The sequence below is a fragment of the Pinus tabuliformis genome, chromosome 9 (assembly GCF_031772625.1).
Source record: "Pinus tabuliformis cultivar Carrire ecotype Pingquan chromosome 9, CPIR1, whole genome shotgun sequence".
In the NCBI taxonomy this organism is placed as follows: Eukaryota; Viridiplantae; Streptophyta; class Pinopsida; order Pinales; family Pinaceae; genus Pinus; species Pinus tabuliformis.
This window is the reverse complement of record NC_142307.1, coordinates 332528463-332540698: the sequence shown is the minus strand read 5'-3', so window position 1 is coordinate 332540698 and position 12236 is coordinate 332528463.

Sequence of the window (12236 nt, the reverse complement as noted above, 5' to 3'; positions counted from 1 at the left end):
TCATATAAAAAGGGGGAATAGTTCTTGAGGAGATATTTCTCTTTTTCCTATATTCCCTAATAGCCATAGCTAAATTGTCTGATAAAACATGACTCTAATTCACAATCATTGTGTTAACTGCTGCATCAATCAATGGAAGCCATTCTATAGAAAATTTGGTACTATTATCCTTCCCAAATAATCTACACATCATCACAGCTGCGAAATTATGTGGAGCCGAGAGGGATGAAATTGGGTACATACCGGATTTCTCCCGTTTGAATTTGCTTGAGCCTAACCTCCAATTCTGTGTAACATCCAATGGGTCCTCGTTCTCTTTGGAAAAATGTTCAAGGAAATATTTATCATAGAGATTTTGAGGCTCTGGTAGATGGTACATTTGATGCAAATTATCTGGCGTGAAAGACCCCATGACCTCATGTCTTGCATTTCTGAAAGTTCTGTCTGAAATATTCACATTATCAATCACCCATTTCACCATATCTGTGTATGGTAATATCTTGGGCCTTGCAGCTATTCTGTGTAAAAATGAACACGCTGCCTCAAAGTAGGAAGCATCAGATGATTCTTCAGCATCAGTTGTTGCCTTAGTTTCCAGTGGCCTCGGTTTCCCTTATTCTTGTAATTTATACATGGCTTCCCATGATGTGGTTCCTCCGTCTTTGCTGTAGGTGGTATCAGAGAAGAGTGGTGTCATGTCTGACTTCTCAGATGTAGTAGCTTTTCCCTTCTTCACCATCTTTTCAAACGTTGTTTCCTTCATATGCATCTATTTTATTTTAACATTACCTTACTATAAATATACCTGGGAATAAATTAAGATATGCGATCTATAGAGATGTCTCAAAGCAACTAGTAATAAAGATTATTCAACGGCTAAAAGAAATGAAACCGTGAACAATAATTGTTTTGGTTAAATAGTTAGACAAAACAATTGAGAAAACTTTATCACATATAGTAATTGTTCATGTATTCAATAAGGAATAAGAGCTGAAACATCATACAGAAGTGCAATAATGTAGAATGATAACTTAGATTTTCACACATAAGACAATCAAATAAAGAGTATTGTTAATGCATAAATAAAACATGATCATAAGATAAAAGTACCATATATGAAAGGTCCTGCTCATGGGCTCAACAATATTGATCCACTTTCATCCAATCAAATACACTCTGAGAGTACAGAAGTGTAGTTTTAGTAGAGTATGCTTCGATATTCAAAAAATATATATCATGTTCCAATAATTTCATCAAAACCTTCACAAAAATACAGAAGTGTAATGTCTTGCAAAGTGTTTTTGATAAAATCCTGGACCCCTCTCTAAATGCATGAGAGCGGTTTAAATACTATAATACATGCCTCAAAAATAGATTATTACAAAAAAAATGAGGAGGTTTCAAACAACCTTCCTCAGAGTAAGAAAAAATAAAACTAAAAATAGAATTAAACTAATGACAATCTTATTTCAACTTGAATTATCTTAGTTGGCTACTTGATCTTTAAGATTGCAAATATCAATCATTGGTTTGCCCTAGGGCGATTGGTTGATTGTGGATTTTAACTGTCCTGCAAATATGGCATCTGATAGAGCTGGCACCATTTTTTGTGCAGAGCTAGTTAAGCATCACAGAGTCATCCACTAGCTATGTGGTTTTACCAAATACTGCTAGTATGTCTCCCAATCCAGTTTGGTCAGCTGTTTGATTGCTTCCTCTTTGGTTTGAGCTGTTTGTTTCCACTGTTGTTCCAATTGTTTGATATCTGGGAGAGTCCCTAGTATGCATTCTTTGACAAGGTTGGCACTTTGGAGGATTTCATTAACGACCTCAATTATGTTGTTTGTTGCACTTGTCGTCCTTTCTGTCTGCTTTAACTGTGTATCCCAATGTGCAAATAGAATGTCTTTATGGGATTCTTCTATTTTTGGTAGATCAACCTTTCTTCCCTCATCAGATTCCTGCCAGGTAATAAATTCAGAAATATTTTTATGGATTTCTTCATATTCAAACCTTAGATCAATCACTTGATTTGTCAATTTATTACTTGTTTCTCAGTAAGGATTGATCTGTGAGATTTTCAGGCAGATCATCTCTTGTTGTTGTATCAATAAGGAATTTAGCTTGATTGCTTCTTTCATGAACTCATCTATCTGAGGGTTATCTTTGAATTTGTCTACCATGGCCTGCATTTGGTATATCCATGAGTCCTTTTCTAATGTGCCTGCTTGGTGTTGTAACCTCATTTGCTCGAATTCCCTCTGAAGTTGAGCTACCTGTTGTTCTGCTTGCTGATTGGTACTTTGTTTCTCTTGTTCTAATTGTTGTTCAAGAAGAAGAATTCTCTGTACTTTTTCTTTTAGCAGTAGTCAGACTTTTGTTGCTTTATCAATGGTCGTTGTGGCATAGGTGCCTGTAAAGTGTGACACCTTCGTAATGTTCTCTGATGGGTTAGCAAGAATGTCTTTCCACACAACTTCCATTGATTCATTCTCTAGAGTTGCAATAGCCGCGATTTCTAATTTCCTCTTCTTTATTTGTCTTTTTCCCACAACCTTATGTTTAGGCCTATAGAATATGTCAAGTGGAGGTATCTCTTCAATTTTTAAGACAATTTCAAAAGTGGGAAAAGTTGGAATAACCTCAATATCTTGAGTTTTTGTGGGCTCTTGCTCTGTTATCTCTAGATTTGCTCTGTGTGGAGTCTATTTGGGGGTCTGAAATCCATGTCTCCTGAAGACATGTGTCTGTTTGGAACTTTTGATTGAATTTCTCCCATTCCTTGTCTAGGTCAATGACTGAAATCTTCCCTGTTTGAGCTAAAGTGGAGCTGACCTCTGTATGTTTCTTGGCCAAAGCCTACTTGGTCGTTTCCTCAGTATTTCCTTATGTATCTTTCTCAGAACCTTTATTAGGACTGTCTTCTCCATTCTGAGATTGTTGCTCTGAATGTTTTGACTCGCGAGTTGATTTTTCTTGCATTTCTTCATTAGAATTTTTCTTAGAACTTCCCTCCAGGCTCATGATAGGAGTAATTTCTCTTATCTGTTCAATTTGTAATAGGTCTAATGGGACCTTTAACAATATTTTATTCCTATATACATGAAAAGCATTAATATCATCTTGGCTTAACAGTAGTGATGCTAAATGTAGGACCTGTGCAAATTATTCATCTTCTCGAAAGAGGTCATCAAATGGATCCTCTTCATGAGTAAACTGTCTGACTTTAACCGTGGTGGTGAAGTCTTTAGCAACTTGATTTGGGTCATACTATCGCCCTGGAATAGTGGCCAATTTTAGAGATGTAATATTCTCTATTTCTTTTACTGTGTGCCCATAATCATGTAGTGTGAAAGCGCCACACTGCAACGGAAAGGTTGGCCAAATAAGCTTTTTCATTTCCTTCAGGGCTTTGGTTAAACCATCTCCATGCTGTCTAGTAAGCTATCTCTCTTTACTAAAAACTTGTCTGGAACATGATATGGGAGGACACGTGGAGCTGCAATGCTCCCAAAAACTCTGATATAAATGAATGTTTCTTCACCGAACCATCTTGTGACTGGAAAGATGTCTATCTTGGCTTCTTCGGAAAGCCTGGGGGCCATTTTATCAAAAATGGTTTTATAAATAGGCAACATAATACCATGGCAAATTTTGTAAAATGGGAGCTGAATTGGGATTCCCATGAGATTTTATGATACACATGGATGGGGAGAGGCTTCTGTACAATCCACTTCCAACCCATGTTTGGAAATTGAGAGCAAAAAAAATGGCGCCCATTACATAAGCACTCATATAAAAAGGGGGAATAGTTATTGAGGAGATATTTCTCTTTTTCCTATATTCCCTAATAGCCATAACTAAATTGTTTGATAAAATATGACTCCAATTCATAATCATTGTGTTAATCGTTGCATCAATCAATGGAAGCCATTCTATAGATAATTTGGTACTATCAATGTTCCCAATTAATCTACACATCATTGCAGTTGCAAAATTATGTGGAGCCAAGAGGGATGAAATTGGGTACATACAAGATTTCTCCCATTTGAAATTTCCTGAGCCTAACCTCCAATTTTGTGTAACATCCAGTGGATCCTCATTCTCTTTGGCAAAATGTTCAAGGAAATATTTATCACATAGCTTTTGAGGCTCTGGTAGATTGTACATTTGTCGCAAATCATCTAGCGTGAAAGACCCCATGACCTCATGTCTTGCATTTTTGAAAGTTATGTCTGAAATATTCACATTATCAATCACTCATTTCACCATATCTGTGTATGGTAATATCCTGGGCCTTGCAGCTATTCCGTGTAAAATTGAACACGTTGCCTCAAAGTAGGAAGCATCAGATGATTCTTCAGCATTAGTTGTTGCCTTAGTTTCCATCGGCCTCGGTTTCTCTTCTTCTAGTAAGTTATACATGGCTTCCCACAATGTGGTTCCCCTGTCTTTGCTGCAGGTGGTATCGGAGAAGAGTGGTGTCAGGTATGATTTCTTAGATGTAGTAGCTTTTCCCTTCTTCGCCATCTTTTCAAACGTTGTTTCCTTCGAAGGTTCCCTGAAATTGAGCAATGGAGATTATCGGATAAATACAAAGCAAAAATGATTGTGACAATACAATGATACATTTAATTCTGAAAGATGAAAAGGAAGAAGCTTTTATTTGAAAATGGAGGTGAAAGATATCAAATCATGTCGAGTTGTTTCAAACATAAATGCCATTAAAACTCGGTAAATATGCACTAAGATATTTTCATTATTTCCTTTATTATTCATTTAAGTCATCACATCGCAAATGTGTAAGAAATACTTCAAATTGATGAGTTAAGCGCGCAATGCCAATTATGCGATTGCGATAAAGATTATCGCAACATCGCACTTTCGGTTATGTGTTATTTCGAAGTTATTTAGTATTTTGCGACATGCAATGTAAGCGACATACCTTTTATTATTTTGAGCGCATTTCGTTTGAATGAATGATTATTGCATAAAGTGACTTTTTCGCATATTTCCATCAAGTCCGGGTCATATCGCATTTCGCAACTTTTCATGGTTCACAAGTTTGGCCTTTGTGTAAAAGTCACGATGCAATGAGTGTTCGACTTGTTATGTCACAATATCGCAAATCGCGTATTCTAAAGGTTTTGCTTATTTGTGCTTTTATGAATGCCGCTATGCGATTGCGATAGGTACTTTATTTTGTAAGAAATGCTTTAAGCCTTAGTTTTAATGAAAAGTTTAATGATACCATAAGTCTATTACAGTGGTCCCTCTTATCGCAATTCGTAGATTCTGATTGTTAATTAACCTCTGACACACAAGGTCTAGTGATATGCGATAAAGCGAGAATAGCTAGTCATAAAGGGATTTTGGCTCGATATCCTATGTTTATTAGAAATTTTATTTCTAGTAATTCAAAAAGGAAGCTCTTATGTGCTAAGTTTTTGGAGAATTTTTATAAAGGGTCCCCATTTATCAATAGAATATTAACTATTAAATCAATAAATGGGGGGGTTGTTGAATAGTACAACAGTGACCAACACTGCAAACCTTAACCGTTAGCATTTTATGCTAACTTCCATATTAATGCACTAAGCGAGATTAGTGATAATTAATCCGTGTTTATTAGTTAATTAATTTCATATTAGTTTGGCGAAGCTTTTGGCAGATTCGACAAATCCGGAGCTAACTCCAAATCTGGTGGAGTTAACTGGAGTTTCTCCAGATTTAGTGGAGATTTCCTAGGAAAAACTGAAGAAGCCATAAATTTTGCAGTTTTTGACAAATTTTGTCTCAGAAAGAGTCATTCTGAGATGATTTGGATGCTATGAACACAATGGAACAAGTTGCAAATGTAGAAAGACACTTTTGTATGTGATTTTGCTACGTTGAAGTTTAAGGAAGCCTAGGGCGAACAAGAGAGGAGGTCAAGCCTACATCAACTGAAGTCCAATTACAAAGCTTGGAAAGTCATTTTTAGGGTTTTTGGGTTTTCTGAATCCAATGGAGCCGGTTGCAAAGTCATTGGAGCACTGCAAGTGCATGTAATCATAGAATTGACCATTAATCCAAAGAGAGCCTAGCCATTGAAGCAGGTCCAAGGAGATGTAGCCCAGGAGGGGTGAACTCCTTTATCAGCTTTATGTTATGAGTTTGTTGTATTTTACTTCTTGTATATGTTTTTTTAAATAGCTAATTAACCTCACGAATTGCTCATAAAAGACTCTCAACTCTTAACACATAATCCTTCACATTTTGCTTAAATGAGACGATCCTAAACACATTTTTTTAATACTTATGAGGGAGCTTGCATAGCATTAACAAGTTTCCCAATATTCATATCAGAATCGGTGTCTCCCACAAGTGGGTGCTTGCAAACAATGTAATGGTAGGTTGGTTCCTATATTCAATTGTAAAGAAGAAGTTGTTTTGTGGTTTTCTCCCATATGGGTTTCCTCGTTAAATCTCTTGTGTTATGTGTTCTAATTTAATTCTATATGGTACTTATTTGCTCATTTAAGTTGTTAAACAAATTCAATAATGAATGTGAATGTGTCAAATAATGGACAAAATATGAATACTCATTCATATTTTAGCATCTATCATAGATGAATGACACATGGCATCCCCAATATTATACTCATTAGCCTCAATTTCTTGAGGGGAATCTAAAGGCACATTGAAAATTGATAAGCAAGTACCCATGCCTCGTATTGTTGAAACACATCTCTCTATCTATATAACTTGTCTCTAGAAAAGGATAAGATCAATCATATGACCTTGTGCCTAGAACTTCGGAATGCAAATAAATTTTTACGCATATACCAATGCTTGAAATCAATCACTATTCACTAATGAGATGATGCAAACTTGCCTTTAATCCTCTAGATTTCATAGGAAGTAGATCTAGGGGTTAACAAGAGCCCTATTGATTATGAAGAAAGATATGAATTATGCTAACTATGAAGAGAATTTGACCAACAATTTTAAGTAATACCCACTTATCATGTCGGTTGCTCAAACAAATATTTTTTTTGTAAGTCAATAATTATATTACTTCATAAAAGCAAAAAAAGCATACATCATAGTGCTTATAGGTTGGTCTGAATGAAAGCTAGATCATCTGTAGAATTGCTCATTCTATGAAGTTTTATATTTTTTGAAGTTTAAAAGCCTACTCGACCTAATAATAGACATAGATACATGATTAGAGGCAAAACACTCCACCGGGGAGTTGCCCAAGGTGCCTCTCTATATTTGAAAACTAGGGTATGTAACAACCAAGACCTCTCTAAACTCTTGAAGCATGCAATTGAGGGACCTCAGGAAAAAAGTTACAAAAAGGAGGAAAAAATTCCAACAATTGCTTATTGTGAAGAGAAGGACCGATAATTTTAAGCAAGACCTACTCATCATGTCGGTTGTTAAGACACATATTTTTGTAAGTAATTCGGGAATTATATTACTTCATAAAAGCAAAAAAGGCATACATCGTAGTGTTTGCAGGTCAACCTGACTGAAAGCCATAAGATTTGCAGAATTACTCATTCTGTGAAGTTCTATATTGTCAGAAGTTTAAAATCCTACCAGACCTAATAATAGACATAGATACATGATTAGGAGCAAAACACTCCACAAGGGAGCTGCCCAAGGTGCCTTTGTATATTTGACAACCAAGGTAGGCATCAACCAAGCCCTTTCTAAACTCTTGAAGCATGCAATGGAGGGACCTTGGGACAAAAGTTACAAAAAGGAGACAAAAATTCCAAAACATTTCACTTAGTTGAGAAAAGGCTTATCTTTCCCAGCAGAGATGGGTTCAACAAGCGACCCTCTTGCTTGAGTACCTTCCTTCTTCAATTGAGTGGGAATATGGAGAGTGACTCCTTCATCCGCGTACTGCTGGCCAATGTTTCCTTTGTGTCGCTCATCCTCAAGCGAACCTTTGGTGATGAACTCTTTTGTGGTGCACTTTCTCCACGAACACAATAAATTTCACATTCAACAGATCTATTTTATACTCCAACATCTTTCTGGAATTTTTATTGTCTTGCATGGCTAGGCCCATTAGAGTTTTCATACTTTAGGCGATCTTAATGGTGCGACTATAGATATTTTCACGGGTTCTGGTTAAGCTCGAGATTTGGGATCCATTTGAATTCATCGTCTACCTCATCAGAGTTGGTATTTCGCCTCATTTCTGTAAATTTCTCCTCAAGCTACTCAATGTCTACTTTAGTCTCAGGCATGATTAAGCTATGAAAGTTAAGTGTAGCTTATCAGGTCGTGGTCTTAAATGTATTTCGAGGGCGCATGTTGGCTTGCATCCAACAGTCCATACTGTGACCTCTAGTTTGACGGCCCAAGGAGGAAGCCTTGATAGAATGGGGAGTCCTGACCATCAGGAGGGTGAAAACAATGGGGATTGAGGGGTGGGTGGGGATAAGCGGTCAAGGCCTAGGTTCGAGGATATCAAGAAACAAACCATAAGAAAGGAGAAGGGGCAGAGAAAAGAAACAAGGGGAGTTGAGTCGAGCCGAAATGGGGAAAAATCAAAGCTTCGATGCCCATAAAAGACCTAGAATAATTATGGAGACTTCAATGTGATTATCCATTGTGCGTATGACAAGATCTTCCCCTAAATTTTGTTGATTCAAGCTGTAAATGGATGGATGAGGTAGGTGACGACTCCCATCATGCATCTTATTAGTGTTTGAGAACTCATTAAGAGCTTTAGGAGGGAAGGTGCGAGCGAGGGATTTTGGAGCACCTTCTTCATAATTCACGTCTTTTTTCATCATGAAGAGGCTTGTTGGTTGGAGAGAGGGACAAGACGCTCTTGGTAACCATTACTCTCCTTGTCATTTTGGCTTATATCCTCACAATCCTAATGCATTTTTTCGGTTAGTGTAACTTTTCAAGCATGAGAGTGTCAGATTTCGATGCCATATGTCCTTTCAATTGTGAGTCTATAGCAAGGGAATTCACTTTTCGCTTGATAGCTTAGAAGTAGACCCCAACTAAACCTGTGATGTGTTCCCATATGCATTAAAGCGTTTTGGAGAGGCGCTAGTTGACAGTCATCTTGTTGACCTAGGTGCCATTTTATAGTTTCTAGGCAACAAGTATTGCCAACGCAAAATCTCCTTATACGATCAACAAAAAAAGTGACAAGACTTTGCAATGTTGAATCCTTGATCCAAGGCCTGCAACTCAAGCACGTTATTCGAATTGAACCCCAATGTTCCATAGTATGTCTATATTATTTATCCATCATGGTTCTTAAAAACCCCTCTAAAGCCATCTTGACTTGGGTTGCTACGAGAGGCCCCATCAAAATTTAGCTTAAAGACATTGATATTGGGAGGAGACCATAGTTATGGGATGTTGAGGTTTGCAAAGGGATTTCTCGTAATAATGATTAATATTTTCTCAAGATCAAGGTGCTGGAGGATGCGAGTGTCTGAGGATCGAGGTGGACCTTATTGCGGTAGAAGCTTGGAAACCAAGATTGATAACCTGATGATCTTCTTCACCATGGTAAGGAGAATATATTGTGTAACCTGCACGTTTTTAAAGATTTACATTTCGTTCTTTCCATAGGACCCAACAGAGAACTCTCATAAACATTCCCTAAGCTCTATTGACGATAAGATGTGTAGAAATTTGAGGTCTCGATGCTTCGAGGGTGTTTTGAATTGATGCTTTGTTCCTGTCCAAGGTTCTGAAAACCTTCACACCCCAGTCCCATATTGTGGAAGCATTTTTTCAATTGTTTAAAACGTGGTACTTTGTTTCCTCTTGGTCGTCGCACAAGCTACATTTGAAAGGGCCAAAGAAGTCACGCTTTAGGAGATTGTCCCAAGTAAGGATGTTTCCTTATAGGACTAGCCATATGAATACAATTATCTTACACCATTTTTTTTTACCAAAGTGAAGTCCATCGGGGGTGATAATCAAGTTGACTGTGTTTGACCAAGTATCCATAAGCCTCTTTAAGGAGGAAAACACCCCCTAAGTTTCTTCCCCATCTTAATTTGTCCTCATCCTGATCTGAGAGGATTTGATGATCTTGGAGGAGCTTCTACAAAGCTTCCCAGTCAAGGTTTTATGGGAGAGGTTGTCATTCCTATTTATCGATCAAGATTCTCCATTTTCTTTCTTGAGGGATGTTTTTCCAGTAGTTGGAACCAAGGTTTTTCCCTTGGCATGCCTTTGATCCTACATGGAATCATAAGCTCCACCATTCAATTTTGGGAGTTGGTTGCAGGCATCCTCCTAAAATAGAGAGCTCTGACCATTCCTTACCTCCCAGAAACTGTGTTGTTGAATAGCCGATTTGTTTTTCCCAAGGCCGATTCCAAATGGTTGAGCCCTTGATAAGTCCTGCAAGACGGATGAGATCCTCCTGTTATTGATTGAGGGAATACTTCACTTTCCATAGTTTTGCTTAGGGATTTTTTGGAGAATCCAACCATTTCCACCAGGTCTTAGCTTCGAGGGCATTTCCCATGATTTATGGGTCTCAAAGGCTCAGACCTCCCACTGAATTATGCATGTAGAGTTTTTCCCAGCTTACGAGAGCCCATTTCCTTCTTTCCTCTGAGCTTCTCCAAAAGAAGTTCCTTGGATGTTACGTATGTTGTTCAGAACCATTTTTGGGGTAGCCACAACTGAGAAAAGTTAGAGGGGCATTGCCTGAAGGACGAATATGACTAAGAACAAACTTCTAACAAGATTAAGGGAACGAAAGGTCCAATTACTGAGTTTATCTTGGAGCCTTGAGAGTAAATTCTCCCAGGTGGATTTCTCGAGGACTTTTTGTGTGAAAGGAACGCTTAGATGGAAGGGAACAATTTTGGAACCCCTGGATTTTGGTTATGTTTCTTTGGATAGGACAAGGGTATTGAAAAAGAAAACCTTGGATTTTAGAAGGTTGATCAAGAAGCCAAAGGCTTCAAACAAAAGACAGAGGATTTGCTTGAGTCTCGATCTTCAACAATTGTGGGGATACCCATAAGGAGGGTAAATTACTGAGTTTATCTTGGAGCCTTGAGAGTAAATTCTCCCAGGTGGATTTCTCGAGGACTTTTTGTGTGAAAGGAACACTTAGATGGAAGGGAACAATTTTGGAACCCCTGGATTTTGGTTATGTTTCTTTGGATAGGACAAGGGTATTGAAAAAGAAAACCTTGGATTTTAGAAGGTTGATCAAGAAGCCAAAGGCTTCAAACAAAAGACAGAGGATTTGCTTGAGTCTCGATCTTCAACAATTGTGGGGATACCCATAAGGAGGGTATCATCCACAAATTACTGATGGGTGGAGGCAGTTGAGTTGGCATGGAAATTGAGCCTAGTCAACTGATTGTTGTCCTTAGCTACTGAGATTGTTCTCCCCATACTCTTTTCCACTAGGATAAATAAGAAGGGGGGTAAGGGATCACCCTATCTGATTCCTCGAGAGGGAGAGAAGGGTTGAGCATGGGTTCCATTGACAAGAATAGAGAATAAGACACCAATTTCTAGAGCCATTATCCAAGCTATCCAGTCATGGTGAAACCCAAAGGCCTTGAGAACTTGTTTCATGTATTGCCAGCTAATATTGTCAAAGGTTTTTGACATGTCAAGTTGCGTCATCATCCCTGGTTGTTTGGAAGTTTTGAGAGAGTGAATCGTTTCATGAGATAGAATTATGTTGTTCGAAATTTGCCTTCCCTCAACAAAACTAGATCAACTTGGTGAAGTAAGGATAGGAAGCAAAGGTTTGAGTCTGCTAGTTATGACCTTTGATATGATTCCGTAAATGAAATTGCATAGGGAGATACCTTTAAGAGGAGTTTGCTCCTTCTTTTGGGACTAGAGTGAGAAAAGTGGTGTTGAGAACCCCCTGAATTGACTTATATTCTCTCGAGTCTTCCATGATGGCATGGACCTCTCCTTTTAGCATAGGCCAAAAGGCTTTGAAGAAGTTCAAAATGAAACCATTAGGTCCTAGGGCTTTGCCTAAAGGCATGAACATGATGGCTTCTTCTACCTCTTGTTTGGTGATTTCTTTGAGCAACATGGTGTGGTGCTCATAATTCAGGATTTTGGGGATGCCTTGAACAATCTTTTGAATTGTTGGGCTCCTATCCCTATTAGGTTTCGTCAGGATGTTTCCAAAGAAGGCATTGAGCTCTATGAAAATGTCTCGTGGGAGTTGATCACATTACCATAAGCTTGCTTTTGGGAGA